Below are 15,683 nucleotides of genomic sequence, written 5' to 3' on the forward strand. Positions count from 1 at the left end.
AGAAGTAGTGAACAGCTGTGATGTGTGTAAAACTCATCAAAAACGACAAACCAAAGAGCCGTTACATCCACACAAGGTTCCAGAAAGACCATGGCAAAAGATAGGTGTTGATCTATTCACCTTTGGCCAGCAGGAGTATCTACTTTTAGTGGATTACTATTCCAAGTTTATCGAGGTCGAATGGCTAAGATCAGACACAAGAAGCGCAACAGTCATCAACCATCTTAAGTCACAATTTGCGAGACATGGAATTCCTGAGGTAGTGAATTCAGATAACGGACCTCAATTTAGCTCTCGTGAATTTCAAGATTTTGTAAAAGAGTGGGAGTTTTCTCATGTAACGTCAAGCCCACATCATGCTCAGTCGAATGGAATGGCTGAGAGAGGAGTACAAACTGTTAAACATTTGCTCAAAAAGGCTAAGGCGGACGGAAAGGATCCGTATTTGTCTTTACTGAACCTTAGGAATACACCACTGGAAGACATTGGAGCATCACCAGCCCAGTTGTTGATGGGGAGACGAGTGAAAACGAGACTTCCAACAAAAGCACAAATGTTGAAACCCTGTTTGGTCTCTGAACCAGTGCAGCAGTTGTTTGAAAAAAGACAACAGAAACAGAAAGAATACTTTGATCAAGGAACAAGGATGCTTCAGAAACTACAGATTGGCGACAATGTCAGAATATGGCAAGAGGGCGTATGGAATCCAGCTCAAGTAACTGAACTATCTGAACAACCTAGATCCTATGTGGTACAGACGCCTGATGGCAAGAAGTACAGAAGGAACAGAAAGTTTCTAATGCAGACAAAGAAGGAAAATGTCATAACCAGGGACGGAAATAATCCAAATGTGACACAGCAGAATGTGTGTGAAGACGAATGTGAACCATGTGAAGTGGACATTCAGAATGGAACACAACAAGGAAAGGCTAGTCCTACAAAGCTTCCAAGTTTCCCAACCAAAACAGCAAGTGGAAGGATTGTTACTAAACCAAGAAGGCTTGTTGAAGAGTAGTTGTGAACTTCCTGATGTTTGTTTAGGAGTGATAGTTAAGGGGACAGTTGAGAAAAAAAAAAAAATGATAACAGTTATTTTTTGAAAAAAAAAGTAAAACATGTTTATATGCAAGAAAAGTGTTAAGTGATGCTAAGCAGAATATTTTTGTTTTAGTTGTTGTCTTTTGCAGGTTATGGACTTTCTAGTGGAAAGTGTTAGAAAAAAAAAGGGGATGTCATGATATGTGAATAATTCATGTTGATTGTGATGCAGTTCATGTGGAAGCCTGAGGGTGGCGTAATAAAGAGCAGAAGTGTTTTGATGTAGAACCAGATAAGATGTCTGTCGTATATACCCCATAAACACATATCAAAACAACAGTAAGCAGATCATCTTCAGATCCAGCACTTTCAGATCTGATGCTGCATCCTCAACAAATGTGACACAATAATGCATCAACCAACAAGCAATGTTCCCTCTACTTTTTTTTTCTTGCCGAGCAAATGTTTTTCTGCTATTTATATTTGATTTGACCCTCGATGTAACTAAATGATGCACATTTTAGGTTACCTGAGAAAACATGTTTTACAGTATAATACACTGCCATTTAAAAGTTTAGGATCAGTAAAGTTTTTTAGTTTTTTTTAAGTTTCTTATGCTCATCAAGGCTGTATCTATTTACTAAAAACTACTGAATATTATTTCACAAAATAATATTGTGAAATATTATTGCAATTTAATAAAATGAAAAGGTTTCTATTTTAATATACTTTAAAATATAATTTATTCCTGTGAAGCAAAGCTGAATTTTCAGAGTCACATGATCCTTCAGAAATCATTCTAATATGCTGATTTATAATCAATGTTGGAAACAGTTGTGCTGCTTAATATTTTTTGGGATCTGTGATACTTTTTTCAGGATTCATTTTCAGGAAATAAAAACAAAACAAAATTGTCACTACATCAAATTTCAGCAGCAAGTATATTTTATATGTTAATTTAGATATGTTTGTAAAATAATATAAATGCATACTATAATATTCAAATATAAACAACTATTTTTAAATATATTGAATTATTGAAAACGTACGTAAAAAAGTAAAAAAAAATACTTTTTTTTTTTTTTTTTTAGAGTAGCTAACTTATTTCACTTGATGTGTGTACTATCTTTTGGTTTCCTCACTTTGTGTAAATTAGATGGTAAACGTGTGCCTTTTTATCATTTGAGTCACTTATCAAAGTTGCTAAATACATTAAAATAGCTACATTTGTTGCAAGGTGCTTTTGGAAGAAATACTTGCTAAGGTAGTCTGAAATGTTGCTAAATTGGCAACACGGCTCTCTATGAAACCTGTAAACCTCATTCATCGGTACTGACTCCATATCAACATCAACTCTATAGCGGTTTGAGCACTGCAATTCTTTCACATGGCTTTCCCAACTCATTTTTGCGTGTGTGGCATATTATTTCTTTGCGCAGCTTAGAGGGAACATTGTTTACAAGTGACGAGACAAAGAAACATTATCTAAAGTTTTCACAATATCATTAAAACTTTACAGATACTCATTGAAGTGAAGTGACATACGGCCAAATATGGTGACCCATACTCGGAATTCGTGCTCAGCATTTAACCCATCCAATGCACACACACCCGGAGCAGTGGGCAGCCATTTATGCTGCGGCGCCCGGGCAGCAGTTGGGGGTTCGGTGCCTTGCTGAAGGGCACCTCAGTTGTGGTATTGAGGGTTGAGAGAGTGCTGGACATTCACTCCCCCCACCTACAATCCACGCCAGCCCGAGACTCAAACCCGCAACCTTTGGATTACGAGTCCGATATAATAGACATCTCATTAGTTTTCCCTTTACTTTGATCGTTTCTGTATTTGCTGATTAAATGTAATTATTGATTAAATGTTAATACATTGCTATTTTTACTTTTTTTATATTTTATCAACAACTTTTATTGTCTGCTAATTGTATTTGAATCAAGAAAAAGTAATTTTATCATTTTAGTTTTAATAGCTAAATGCCATCAAGTATTGTAATTGCTTTTTTGGCTTTTAAATTTCTCAATGAAGCTTTTATTTGCTTAATAAAATATATTTTACTCCACACACGACTGAGATTGATTGAGTTTGTCTACATTAGCAACCCTTCTTCTTTTTCTTCTAGCAGTGGGCAGATAGAGCCTAATATCTATAGTATTTACACCAATGCTGGTATTAGTCTCAGATCGATACTAGCCTGATGAGACCGATACTTCAGGTTAAGTTTCTCTGCTCTACGCTCTACACATTTCTTTTGTTTCAACAAAGAGAGGACATGTATATATGCTGTTCTGTTCACATCTCATATTCAAATATTGTTCCTCCTCGACTCTGAGCACCATTTCGTCAGAATCTTTTCATTGATAGCGACAGTCTATGACACGCGTGCAGCCTTATAGCCTGGCAGCTAACATAAAGCTCGTTCCCTTATGTCAGGGAACCGAGGTTACATTAGTAACCAGAGCATTCCCTCTGAACGTTCTCTCCCGTTGTTGTTTGTCCCATGTTGTAAATGATGGGAGGCGCCGCTGGACCAAGCCCAGGAGGAGGCCGTTCCTCTGGTGGAATGAGCCCTCACTCCGAAAGGACACTGTAAGCCCACCGAGGCGTAAACCAGGGCTGTAACCTCAACTATCCAGCAACATAGTTTCGGCTTTGTGTCTGGCAGCCCTTTAGTGTGGCCTCTGAAGCAAACGACGAGCTGCTCTAACACTGTGTCCTAACTACATGCGACGTGACAAGATTCCAGCGACAAGCAATTTGGGTGTCCACACCAGAAGCGACAGAATCAAACATCTCAGCCAATCAAAAGCGTGTGTGGGCAATGAAATGGATAAGTTTATGAGCTAATTTATAAATATGAACCTTTTTAACATTATTAAGTGTACATACTGACTGATACCATTTTTGTCATGGAATATGCTTGTTGAGTCGGCCCCTTTAAGAAAAGACCATCCCCTTTAGTGACATCAGGACAACAGATTTTTTTTTTGTCTCTTTAGTGGCAGGAATTTTAAAGTCTGAGGTGAGTAAGTTGGTGACTTTTCAATTGACAAATTTTCTTTGTATGAGTTTGCTTACTTGCTTTGCCAAAGTTTAACATGTCCACCCTGCCAGCATAAAATATGACAGAAGTGATTCGAATACAGTATTTTCAAAATATGTACGTTTAAATAAACCTAATTCTCTTCAACAACCAGACTAACTATTTAGCTAGTCCCAGTTTGTTGTAAGGTAATATGCTAATTGAAGCTCAAAATGTCCACCCTGTTGACCACTTAGACTCATGACACATACATGCAAATACCGACAAAGTACACAACTCCATTACTTGAGTGAAAGTACAGATACTGCTGGTCAAATATCACTCCATTACAAGTAAAAGTTGTAAAGACAGAAGTACTTGCTTTTAAAAGTACTTAAGTGCCAAAAGTAAATGTCCTTTTTTATGTCAATACACTGTTTTATTATTGTTGCATGTAATACTTGCAATACGTCTGAAGCAACTTACAATACATTACACCTACTGAATACACTGACTAGCTTGTAGTATCTTTGGAATAAAGAGCCTTTGGCATGTTAAAAACCTATGGGGGGGGAAGAAAAAAAATTATATAGCTGCAAGCAGCGATTACCGGGGTTCAAGCATTTTAAGGCCTAAGGTGGCATGGTTTTAGGGTCTAGGCCAACCTGGATGTATAGCTGACAGTGAAACACATCGAAAATGGACAATAGGCTCACAGAAATACACACAAATAGAAATTAAATGGTTAAACTATCATATTATTTATTTATTTATTTAGTCATTTAGCAGAAGCTTTTATCCAAAGCGACTTACAAATGAGGACATAAGAAGCAATCAAAACCAACAAAAGAGCAGCAACGAGCAAGTGCTATTAAAAGTCTTGGTTAGCCTAACGCAGTAAAGATAATAATAATTATTATTTTTTTATTAAAAAGACAGATAAAATTAGAATAGATAGTGCTAGAGTTAGAGGGTCAAGTAAAGATGGAACAGATGAGTTTTTAGCCGTTTCTTGAAGATGGTTAAGTATTCGGGGCTGCTCTGATTAAGTTGGGCAGGTCATTCCACCAGATGGGAACAGTTAATGAAAAAGTCTGTGAAAGTGTTTTTGTGTGTCTTTGGGATGGTACAATAATGCGTCGTTCACTTGAAGAACGCAAGCTTCTAGAGGGCACATAATTCCGAAGTAATGAATTTAGGTAAAGGGGTGCAGAGCCAGAGGTGGTTTTGTAGGCAACCATTAATGCCTTGAATTTAATGCGAGCAGCTATTGGTAGCCAGTGTAAACTGATGAACAGAGGTGTGACGTGCGTTCTTTTCGGCTCATTAAAGATTAATCTTGCAGCGGCATTTTGGATTAATTGTAGAGGTTTAATAGAATTGGCTGGAAGACCTGCCAAGAGAGCATTGCAATAGTCAAGTCTGGACAGAACAAGAGCCTGAACAAGGAGTTGTGTTGCATGTTCTGAGAGAAACGGACTGATCTTCTTAATATTGTATAATGCAAATCTGCAGGACCGGGCAGTTTTAGCAATGTGGTCTGAGAAATTCAGCTTATCATCAATCACAACTCCAAGGTTTCTGGCTGTTTTTGAAGGAGTTATGGTAGATGAGCCTAACTGGAAGGTGAGATTGTGACAAAGTGATGGGTTAGCTGAAACTACAAGCAGTTCTGTCTTAGCTAGGTTAAGTTGAAGGTGATGGTCCATCATCCAGCAAGAAATGTCTGTTAGACACGCTGAGATGCGAGCAGCTATCGTCGGATCATCAGGATGGAATGAGAGGTAGAGTTGAGTGTCATCAGCATAGCAGTGATATGAAAAGCCATGTTTCTGAATGACAGAACCTAGTGATGCCATGTAGACAGAAAAGAGAAGTGGTCCAAAAACTGAGCCCTGAGGCACCCCATTAGCTAGATGTTGCGACTTGGATACCTCACCTCTCCAAGATACTTTGAAGGACCTATCAGAGAGGTAAGACTCAAACCACTGGAGTCCGGTTCCTGAGAAGCCCTTTCTCAATAGGGTTGACAAGAGGATCTGATGGTTGACTGTATCAAAAGCACCAGACAAATCCAGCAAGATAAGTAATGAAGATTTGTCAGCCGCTCTTGCAAGTCTTAGGGCTTCAACAACAGAAAGCAAGGCAGTTTCGGTCGAATGTCCACTTCTGAAGCCAGATTGGTTACTGCCAGGAGGTTGTTCTGTGTGAGAAAGACAGAGACTTGGTTGAACACAACTCGTTCAAATGTTTTTGCAATGAAAGGAAGAAGGGAAACCGGTCTATAGTTCCCTAAAAGAGTTGGGTTAAGAGCGGGTTTTTTTAAGCAGTGGAGTTATACGAGCCTGTTTAAATGCTGAGGAAAAAATTCCAGTGTGAAGGGATGTATTAACGATGTGAGTGAGTGCAGGTACAACTGCAGGAGAAATTGCTTGAAGGAGATGAGATGGAATAGGATCAAGCGGACAGGTAGTAGGATGACTGGAAAGGATGAGTTTAGAGACTTCTTCTGCCTCAGAGAGTGGAGAGAAGGATGTGAACGAGTGTATGTTTGCTGGTAAGATATGATTGATAGATTGTGGTGTGGAAAATTGTGCAGAGAGGTTTATAATTTTATTAATGAAAAATGTGGCAAAGTCGTCAGCTGTTAGAGATGATGAAGGAGGGGTAGGAGGAGGACAAAGGAGGGAGGAAAATGTTTAAATAGCATGTGAGAGTTAGGTGAATTGTTAATTTTGTCATGATAGTATGTCCTTTTAGCAGTGGAAACATTAGCAGAAAAGTCAGAGAAGAGTGATCGATATAAATTAAGATCAGTAGGATTTTGTGATTTGCGCCATACCCTTGCTGCAGCCCTGAGTTTCGCACAATATTTTTGGAGAACATCAGATAGCCAAGGGGCAGAAGGGGTAGTACGGGCTGGCTTGGAAGATAAGGGGCAGAAAGTATCTAAACAAGACGTCAGTGTGGAACAGAAAGTATCAGTAGCACTGTTAGCATCAAGAGAGGATAACTGTGCAGGGGGAGGAAGCGAAGATGAAACCACAGCAGAAAGCCGGGAGAGTAAGAGTGAACGCAAGTTACATCGAAAATTGACATGTGGAGTGGTATGTGATGTGTCAGGAATCATGTTGAGGTTAAGAGTGAGGAGAAAGTGATCTGAGGTGTGCAGTGGAGTAACCAGCACATGATCAGTGGAGCAGTGCCGTGTGTAAATAAGGTCCAGTTGGTTGCCTGATTTGTGAGTAGCCGTAGTTAGCACTCTCTTGAGATCAAAAGACGCAAGCAGAGTGTGGATGTCTGCAGCCTGAGGTTTATCAAGGTGGATGTTGAAGTCTCCAAGTAAGACAAAGGGAGTACCATCCTCGGGAAAGGTTGAGAGCAATAAATCTAATTCTTCCACAAAGTTACCTAGTGATCCTGGAGGACGATAAACAACTACAAAATGGATTTTTAGAGGGTAGGTAATAGTAACCGAATGTGATTCAAAAGAGTTGTTGATACTCAGAGATGGTAAAGGAGTAAATTTCCAATTATTAGAGATTAGCAGACCAGTACCTCCACCTCTTCCAGTCAAACGGGGGGTGTGGGAAAAGGAGAAATTATTGGAGAGTGCTGCAGGTGTAACATTGTCCTCTGGTTTGATCCAGGTCTCTGTCAGAGCCATGAGGTTTAACCTTGAATGATTAGTAATGGAAGTAATGAAATCAGCTTTGTTGACAGCAGACTGACAATTCCAGAGACCGATAGAAAAAGAAAGTAATGTATTAGCAGACATAGGCAAAGTGCGCAGGTTGATAGGATTGCGCTGTCTACAGTGTGTGATGCGTGGTTTGCGAGTGGTAGTGATAGTAGTGATCTGGAAACACACAGTAAGAATAGGTTATATAAACTAAAACAGAAGTGAAACAAGTAGTAGGAATGATGAGAATTAAAAAAATCAATACTTATGTCCTCTGCTGGTGTCCCTGCCCGGTGGAGTCGCACGGTAGAGTCGATGGTCTTTACACTCTTCGGTCTTCACACGAGGAGGGCTTTACATGAGGGCTGCAGCGGTATAATAACCTTTTTATTTTTATACCCGTCTAACAAATCACTATTTGAATTCAGCTGGACCCACTTTCCTGTTTATCACTAAAAATGGCCAAGCAAGTGCAGACACTGACAGGATACGCGATACAGTACGAGACCAAACGCGATTTCAGCAACTCTCAACATAGTAAACAAAAAAAAATATATATTAATAATCATTAAGCTTGCTTACACACACACACACACACACACACACACACACACACAGAGAGACACTCATATACAGACATACATGCACACATATTGATACAGATATTTGAAATAAATGACAGGTGACAATACTTTTTGTAAGTCTTCTCTTTTTAAGGGTTTATATAGTCATTTTCAGCTTTCTCTGTAATCATAATATGGCAAAATTGTAAAAACTGACATATCTGTATGAACAAAATGGTGAACTTGAATCAAATGTGATTTTAAATGTTATAACAGTAATTTTATAATATATCCATAAGAAAACCTTATAATAATCTCTGTATGTATCTTATTTCAACATTTCAATGATGCTTGCTTATTTCTTTTTGCAGAATGGGAACGCATATAAAGTCTGTGTTGTTCTGTACTGTAATTGGAACAGTCTGCTTGATTTTTCCATTTGCTCTGTTTGATCTCGAATGCTTTTTTTTAATGTATTTTTTCCTGTTGTAGTTTACACGTTTTCAACCAAAATAAAACCTTGCAATATAACGTAACATTGTTGTAGAACATTGTTGAGTAACGGCTAATCATAAGCTTGTTCAGAAATCGTGATGATAACTTGATAATTAAAAATAACGTCTTTCTCATTAACCTGTTAACCTTCACTGCCATTTGTGGCCTCGCAGGTGAAAATAACCTACCTAAATTAAAATGGTAACAGTTTGTGACAAAGTGTGCTTACACAAACAAATTAGGTATCTTTGGAAAGAAGAGAGTCTGGGCTTTACTATCTATCATCCAGAGTTGATAATGCTCAAAAAGATAAAAAGTTATAGGCACTGACGTGCCTTGAAAAATATTTTTCCACACTGAATGTTTTTTTTATTTCATATACAAATACATGAAATAAGTCCTGGAGCAATCCAGAAAAGTAATGGATCGAAAGCCACGTGTCTCATGAGTTCATATTTCAAATTTGAAGAAGATACCATGAAAAATGAGATTCCTGCAATATTTTTTCTGAAACAATTTATAGTCCCCCCCACCCCCCTGTTTGAGGAAAAATAACCACCAAATGGATTGCAGAATTATACAAGCTATTTTAGTCATTATACATGTTCCTGCATAGTTTTTCAATTATAAAATAATAGACAGATTTATTTGAGCACTAAAAAATAAAAAAATAATTATTTGAGTAATAAAAAAGGAAAAAAAATAGAAAAAAATGCTTTGTATATAGTATGTATACTGAAGTATTCTTCGTTATTCGTTATTACAATGATAAATATCACTGCCAGACGTGAAGTGATATTGCCAGACATGGTCATAGAGTCAGTAAACACACGCTGATGTGCTTCCATTCAGATGATGATCATACAGATGGGCCATATAATCAATAATAGCTGATCAATGAATCACAATGATAGCCGTCATAGAGTCGCTAATAAACACGCTGATGTGCGTCCATACAGATTATAATCATGCAGACACGGCCACATTCCCCACACAATACACACACACACATATAAAAAATGTAGAAGAAAAAAAAAAACAGTTTTTTATGGATAAAGCAGATCGCTAAGTTACGCCCCGCTCAGATGACAGTGTGCGTCACTGCCGGCAGGAGGGAGCGCCAAATTCAAATAATCTATATTCCGCTTTTCTGAGACTTTTTTTTCCGTAGACAGTCTCATTATTTTTGTAAAACCGTATGCTGTAACATCGTTTTGTTTTTTTACCACCAAGACGCTGTTTTTGAGCGTAATTTATTCCATAACGGACGCGAACAATAACTCTCTGAAGAAATGAAACGTAAACAAAGGAATATTCATCCTTATTACAACGTTATTGTTTCGCTGGACTAAAAGTGCTCGCTGGTATGTTTTTCTGTGGACCCTTACCTCTCTAACTAAACTGGGATTTCAGCAGTGGACGCGTTTGTGGCTCGTTATTACAATGATAAAGGTACGTACGGCTTTTTTACTCTGCGTGTTTGGATGTGTACTGCTTACACAAATGTAGCAAATTTGTGCCACTCATTCCTTATAAGCTTTCCATCGAAAAACAGCGATCTGTCGTCGATGCTTGAGGCTTAGACCCTCAGAATGATATATAGTTTGACAAGATTAACTTTGTCCCATTTCATTTATTCTATTAGAAAACAATGACACATGCAAACAAAGATCGTTCAGTGCGAGGTCGCTCTGGTGAACGTTAACAGGTTAAAGGGTAATATTCATGTTTGGTATGTATGGGTTTGAAAACTCATGCTTTAAATGTTTCTTCCAATCAATTCTTTGTCAAATGCATCATAGTCTTGTTATAGAAATCATGTTCAAAAGTATACTTTGCAAGAACCTGTAAAGGTCGGACCTCTGACTGAACAGATAACATGTTGATTTATTGATCTGGTGGAGGAACAGAGCAACACCCCAAGCAAGGACAGTATCTAATTGGTCAAGACGTCCAGATGGGACGGTCTGAAAGCCGAGTTTAAAAACTCAGGACACCATCAAACTCTCTTCTCTCTCCTCTTCTTCTCTTTTGCCACCGTGTTTTGACGCTGCTCTTTGAGCGTGCTCTGGCCCACGTGCCAGCTGCTACCATAATGAGAAGAAAGCCACCTAGTCTCGTTACATCCTTTTATTCTTTTACTTTAGTTTCTTTTCTTTCTGTGGAGTTTCGTGTTCTAATGTAAGTTTGCTGCAAAGTCCAGCTCCGACTGCACTCGCTTCAAACTTCAACCAGACCAACTCAGCATCTTCAGCCAACGCCCAAGACCTCACTTCAAAGAATATTGAACTCTCAACCAATCGGACACTTCAGGGCACCCCCTTTCCTGCAAGGACAATGACGAAAGTGATTCCCTTAGCAAAACAAGCAAGTACACCTCCAGATTCTAACTGAATCAGGTGCAGTTAATATACATTTTAGCCTCATTGAGAAACTCAAAGCGAGGGTTAAATAAGTGATTAATGGTTGTTAACAAGGTTCGGGAGGAGCATGATCAGTAATCAACTAATCTGGCACAGGTGCAACTTGTTTAGCTAACCATCCTAACTAGCACTATATATATATATATATATCACTGTTTCTTGAGATAAGGGACAAAAGTACTTTTGAAAAGTGACAAACAAAAAATCCATACTACATTAATTTGAATTGGATATCTTCATAAACACGGGTCTCATCTATCATACCATGAAAAGGAACAGGTTTTTTATTTAACCACTTTTTTAAAAAATGTACATTTACTCACTTAGTAACTTGACATTTGTCAACTCCGTCTGACTCACAAAAATGTTTTTTTTTGTGTGTTTGATCAATTCAACAACACTGTAAAGTCTTTGAGTGTGTAGAAATGGTGTGCCTTAGCAAGGTTAAGTGATAAATTGCATTGTATACACTTTTAATATTATTTAATATTGTTTTGGAATTAGCCATTTTAAATTACCGTCATTTAGTTTACAATTTTTTTAATTTTTAATATATACAATCAATGGTTTTGTGCACACAAGACACTGATAAATGTAGATAAGTTGGTGTTTAAATGCATGAACACACTTAATTGAACAAATGAAACCTACATTTTTTTATAAAAATGAAAAACCTCCATCTTACGGTGTTGACGCATAACTAACGGTGTTGACACACAATTGACGGAGTTGACAAACTAATCAAGAATTAAACTGAATAAAGATATTTACCTAGTTTTAACATGGAAAAGGGAGAGAGTATCAAGGGAAAGGGTATCAAACGTCAAACAAAGAGTACATGGTGACAGGATCTTTAAGGCACACATGAAAATCACATCGGGCGGTCTATGTCCAGCATGGTAGTATTGGAACGTCATCTGTGGCTCACGCTGACAGAGATGAAAGAGGCGGATAAGGTCCCCTTCCTCGATGCTCCAGTTTCAGCCAACAGCCTGTTCGGGCCGGATAGACTCGGTGCAGATGACAGCAACTGTCTCAGCGGAACGAGCCATGACTATTCAGCGCCATGCGGTCTCCTTCAAGGAAGGGACCGTCCACTCGCTCAAGGCTTTCCAGAGAATGCTGGGCCTTATGGCAGTGGCTTCGCCAGTGCTTCGTTTGGGTTTGCTTCACATCCGTCCCATACAATTCTGGCTGAAGCAGAGGGTTCCATTTGCAGCTTGGCATCACGGTCACAATCGCATAACGGTGACTTGGGCCTGTGTATCAGCCCTGAGCTGTTGGAGGGACCCTTTCTGGCTGAAGCGAGGTGTGATCTTGGACACGGCGCACAGAAGGAAAGTTGTCACGACAGATGCTTCCAACAAGGGTTGGGGAGCGCTGTGCGAGGGCAAACCGGCCTTCGGTCTTTGGTCCGAGGAGGGTCTGCACATCAACTACCTAGAAATGCTAGCAGTGTGCCGTGCCTGTCAATTCTTCCTGCGGGACATAAGGGGACACCACGTCCTAGTACGATCAGTTATCTCTTTATGAGGAGCACGGATGCCCAGTCTTCCGCTCTACGCGTTCCCTCCAATCGCTCTGCTACCTCAGGTACTCAGACAAGTCAGGGAACAACGACACAGGCTTCTCCTAATAGCCCCCTTCTGGAGGAACTAGCCGTGGGTGTCAGAACTTTTCCAGCTGCTGGAAGCAGCCCCGTGGCCCATTCCCTTGAGACGGGACCTCCTCTCTATAGCGAACAGCACACTGTGGCATTCATGGCCCGAGTTATGGGCCCTGCATGTGTGGCCGCTCAACGGGAGCCTTTTGTCCTCCCAGAGCGTGTCTTAAGCACTATGGCAGAAGCTAGAGCCCCGTCTACTAGATGCCTCTATGCTCTGAAATGGTCTATTTTCTCGGCTTGGTGTCAAGACCGTGATTTGGATCCGGTCACCTCTGAGGTTCCAGTGGTTCTCTCGTTTCTGCAGGGGCTGCTGGACAAACAGCGTTCCCCATCCACCGTCAAAGTTTACGCTTCAGCCATAGCGGCTTTTCATGCCCCTATTGCTGATTGAACCCTCCTCGCCCTTGTACAGTTCCACTTTGGGACTTACCAACCGTGCCTTGAGAGGCCCCCCGTTTGAACCACTGCAATCTGCGAGCCTGAGATCGCTCTCGTTTAAAACCGCCCTGCTGTTGGCACTGGCATCGGTTAAGCGGGTAGGAGACTTACAGGCCCTTTCTGTCAACCCTGCTTGCCTGGAATTCGGGCCTAACGACTCCAAGGTCGTCCTGAAACCAAGGTTGGGTTATGTACCAAAGGTGCTCTCCACTCCGTTCAGAGCCCAGGTCATAGCGCTTTCCGCGCTTCCCCCCCTCGACGGACAACCAGGAATTGTTCCTGCTCTGCCCCGTCAGGGCCCTAAGGGTATACATTGAGCGTTCTGCCTCATTCAGGAGATCAGAACAGCTTTTTGTCAGCTTCGGTAACCGCGCTAAAGGTCACCCTGTTACGAAGCAAAGTATCTCCAGATGGATAGTGGATGCTGTCACCCTAGCATACTCCTCCATGGGCTTGCAGTGCCCCATTGGAGTCAGAGCCCATTCCACCAGAGGCATCGCCTCTTCCTGGGCATGGTCCAGCGGGGTGTCCATTTCAGAAATTTGTGAGGCGGCCGGCTGGTCCTCGCCGTCCATATTTATGAGGTTTTACAACCTGGACGTCCCCCGCCTTGCAGGCCAGTGTCCTTTCTGCTTAAAATTTGCCGTTCCGGCTAGATAAGCTATCTCTGGGATTCCTTGACCATTTCTGCTCAAGGCCCTCCTTCTCTTGGAAGGTCCATATTATGAGCACTAAGTGTCTACTTCGGGACGACACATAGGCCATGGTTGACCCGGTGGCTCAGCCTGTGCTTGGTGTAATTTTAACTCCCCTGGGCCCTCCCATGGGAGTCATGTTTGAGTCGTTCCCCATCATAGCACGGCGGGATTGTATTGGTTCCCATACAGCATCTTACGACACAGTACGAGTGAAATATCGACAGGAAACGTACTCGTTTACTAATGTAACCTCGGTTCCCTGAGATATGGGAACGAGTACTGCGTTCCTGGCCGTGCTATGAGCTGCACGCCTCAGTCGCTTCTTTCGAAGAAATCTGAGTTGCGGCGGCGAAGCGGCCGCTAATATAGCCAGAAGCCCCCCCATTTTGGCGGGCTTTGGCGGGCTGCATAGCCATAGGCTTGCTCATCACCGCCACCGTACCACTGGTTCATTTTTTATCGCACTGCACGAACCAATGGACGTGTAGTTTCACTGCGTGATTGAAAAGGCTTCAGTGAAGAGGAAAAAAGGAGTTTTTATGTGACTGGTCCAGAGGACTTTCTGGTGGGGTGTCTATTTAATTTAGCCGTCTATTCTGCATAGCTCTGGACCTTTTCTTTGCTTTCCTCCAGTACTTTCTGCGGTGCCTCTTTGCTCTTGGCCCTAATTCTCCTATTTGTTTTACTGTTTTGTTTTGGACCCTGTCCTTCCATCTCTGTCTCTCCTTTTCTAACTGGTCTCTTCTGCTTTCTGGGTCACTGTTAATTCTTTCTCTCATATTTCTCTGGTACTCTCTGTTTCTTTTTCTTTGCTCCTCCACTGACAGTTTTGGTCTAGCCATGTCTGCCTATAGTACAGATAAAATATATAAAATATAATATATATATATATATTAAGATATTTTAAGTCAATCAACATGTATACTTAGATCATATTATCATGCTATGTAGTTGTTATACATTACTTAATGAGTATTTTGGAGCACTTTTCCACTCCGTCAGCTTACATGTCAACACCGTCAGACAAAATATCTGACGGAGTTGACGTCTGACGGAGTTGACAAAACAACATGTTTTTTCTACTTAATCATGTCTAATAGATGGTAGCCATTTTGATTTTCCTCAGTTGCCAGCTGCCACTAAACTAAACCAAAATACCAACTTTTATTTCAAAATTCTTGATTAAAATCATCCCTACTTTGAAGACAGTGTTGACACATAAAAGCTGTGACCACAAGGATTTCAACTTGTTTGCTGAATATTTAAAAAAATTTAAAACATACGAGACCATGTGTTGGACTGCTGCATCCATCAACAGAAAGAAGTCAAAGGGGGTCCTCAGGGTTAAAGCTGACCAAAATATGCCTGATTTATTTAAAATTTGAAAAATATCTGACGGAGTTGACATGAATTGATGACAGATTTTGAAAGGCTGTTGTCAATGTATAAAATAATGCAATGTTCACTTTAAGTAATTTGTGATATTTTATTAAGCCATCCAATTAATCTCATATTCATATTTGTGCATTTTGGGCATTTTAAAACTCTTTTTTTTTGCAGTTTGATACTGTGACCTAGAGGACGAGTTCATTTGCATGGGCTTTCATAGTACAGTGCCGGTATTTTATAAAATTACTATGAAATAATA

This window comes from Barbus barbus (genome assembly GCF_936440315.1).
Source record: "Barbus barbus genome assembly, chromosome: 39".
Taxonomy (NCBI): domain Eukaryota; kingdom Metazoa; phylum Chordata; class Actinopteri; order Cypriniformes; family Cyprinidae; genus Barbus; species Barbus barbus.